This window comes from Emys orbicularis, chromosome 15 (genome assembly GCF_028017835.1).
Source record: "Emys orbicularis isolate rEmyOrb1 chromosome 15, rEmyOrb1.hap1, whole genome shotgun sequence".
Taxonomy (NCBI): Eukaryota; Metazoa; Chordata; order Testudines; family Emydidae; genus Emys; species Emys orbicularis.
This window is the reverse complement of record NC_088697.1, coordinates 14264109-14266550: the sequence shown is the minus strand read 5'-3', so window position 1 is coordinate 14266550 and position 2442 is coordinate 14264109. Positions and strand designations below refer to the sequence as shown.

The 2442-nt window shown below is 64.8% G+C and overlaps 1 non-coding gene across 1 annotated transcript; it reads left to right on the top strand.

The window, feature by feature from the left end:
• The first annotated feature begins 2021 nt into the window (after positions 1-2021).
• LOC135889856 (5S ribosomal RNA) lies at positions 2022-2140 on the top strand. Its single transcript, XR_010562173.1, has one exon. It is a non-coding gene; the product is annotated as a 5S ribosomal RNA (ribosomal RNA).
• The last annotated feature ends 302 nt before the right edge of the window (positions 2141-2442 follow it).

The following is a 2442-nucleotide window of genomic DNA, read 5'->3' as shown; positions in this document are numbered from 1 at the left end:
AAAAGCAGGCCGTCTCGGAGGAGGGCCGGGTGCCCTCCGCTGTCAAACGTGCCCGTTTCCCCCCCCTGGCAAGGTCGGGGTACAACAATACTCGGATTGATCCCCTAGGCTGAGCTCCGGTTCTCACAGGCTCTGAAAAACCTGTCCTCAGAAATCTCCGCACACAGTTCTTAAAAGACAGGTCGAAAAAGCCAAACCCCCCCCCTTCAGTGGTACGAACCTGGAATCGCGTCCGACCTCGTGGTTCTCTCGGTCGGCCGAAGCGGCGTGTGGCGACCCCTTCCGGACATCCGCGAGACGACCGGCCATCAGGTCAACCCATTCGCTCCAATGGGGTTGACCTGGTGGCCGAGCGGGGACTTTGGACAATTTTTCGGACTTGGAAAAAATTTTCGGGGCTTGGAAAAAAAAAAAAATGTCAGCCCGCTTCCTCCGGGTTGACCTGGTGGCCGAGCGGGGACTTTGACAATCTTTCGGACTTGGAAAAATTTTTCGGGCTTGGAAAAAATTGTCAGCCCGCTTCCTCCGGGTTGACCTGGTGGCCGAGCGGGGACTTGGACAATCTTTCGGACTTGGAAAAATTTTTCGGGCTTGGAAAAAAATTGTCAGCCCGCTTCCTCCGGGTTGACCTGGTGGCCGAGCGGGGACTTTGACAATCTTTCGGACTTGGAAAAATTTTTCGGGCTTGGAAAAAATTGTCAGCCCGCTTCCTCCGGGTTGACCTGGTGGCCGAGCGGGGACTTGGACAATCTTTCGGACTTGGAAAAATTTTTCGGGCTTGGAAAAAATTGTCAGCCCGCTTCCTCCGGGTTGACCTGGTGGCCGAGCGGGGACTTGGACAATCTTTCGGACTTGGAAAAATTTTTCGGGCTTGGAAAAAATTGTCAGCCCGCTTCCTCCGGGTTGACCTGGTGGCCGAGCGGGGACTTGGACAATCTTTCGGACTTGGAAAAATTTTTCGGGCTTGGAAAAAATTGTCAGCCCGCTTCCTCCGGGTTGACCTGGTGGCCGAGCGGGGACTTGGACAATCTTTCGGACTTGGAAAAAAAAATTTCAGCCCGCTTCCTCCGGGTTGACCTGGTGGCCGAGCATCTCACCGTCCCCGGACGCAGCGAGGGACTGCCTCCCGGCCGTCAGGATCGGGCCCCTGGAAGTCTGGGTGGGGTGCGGGGGGGGGGGGGGGAATTGCCCGACGCCTCCGAGGAGCGCTACCGGGGCGGGCCGGGCCCCCCCTGCTCGAAAAGGAAAAGAAGGATCGGGCCCACGAGAGACAGGGACCCGGCCGCCAGGCAGGCCGACCTGGGTTCACCGTCCCCGGCCGCAGCGAGGGACTGCCTCCCGGCTGACTGGATCGGGCCCCTGGAAGTCTGGAAAAAGTTTAACCCGACGCCTCCGAGGAGGGGGCGCCCAGGGAAGGAGGGAGAACCGGGTTGACCTGGCAAAGCGGCCACCAGGTATACCAGTTAAAACCTATGGGTTGACCCGGTGGCCGGAAAGCATACCGGCCAGCCAGGTGAACCCCGTTCGATTCCACGGGTTGACCTGGTGCCCGGGAGGGGACTCGGACGGTTCCCCCCGGGGTACGCCTTCCTCGGCCCGAAGGAACAGGGTGCGAACCAGGCGCGGGGGCGGGGCGGGGAACCGCTGGAACCGCTGGGGGACGGGGGACGGGGAGGGGGGGAATGGATCGGGCCTGCCGGGACCCGGCCGCCAGGCAAGCCGCCCCGGGCTCACCCTCCCTGGCCGCAGCGAGGGACTGCCCCCCCCCCCACCCCCGGCTGACAGGATCGGGCCCGCTGGAAGTCCGGGAAAATATTTTTCCCGACGCCGGAGGGAGGGGGGGGGGGAGGGGAAGGGGCTCTGACGGGCCAGCCCGGGCCCCGGAGCTTGAAAAGGAAAAAAAAGGATCGGGCCCGCGAGAGACGGGGGCCCTGCCGCACGGGGCAGTCCGACCGGGGCTCGCCGTGCGGCAGGCCCGGGCGCCGGCAGGGGAAAGCGGGCGAGGAGGCGCGGAGCCGGGTGCCTACGGCCATACCGGACCGAACGCCCCCGATCCCGTCCGATCTCGGAAGGTAAACCGTCCCGGGCCTGGCTAGTACTTGGATGGGTGACCGCCTGGGAATCCCAGGTGCCGTAGGCAGCTTTTCCCGGTCCGAGCCAGCTCTCTCTCCTTTTTCTGGGGAGGAAGGAGAAGGGGGGGGGGGGGCGGGCCAGAAAGCCCCTCGTCGCTCCTGCCGAGTCGGAGGTCGCGGCCGCAGGTCACGGGTCGGGGCGCCTGGGGTCCGGCTCCCCCCAACACCCACCCGGCTTCCTCCGCGGAGGACCCCCGGCCACCGAAGCCGCTGGGGGAGACCCCGGGCATGGGGCGGACTGGCCCGGCCCCTCCCGGCCCCCCTGCGCCCGGCCGCCGGCCCGCGGGACCGCCCCGAATCCCCCCGCGGC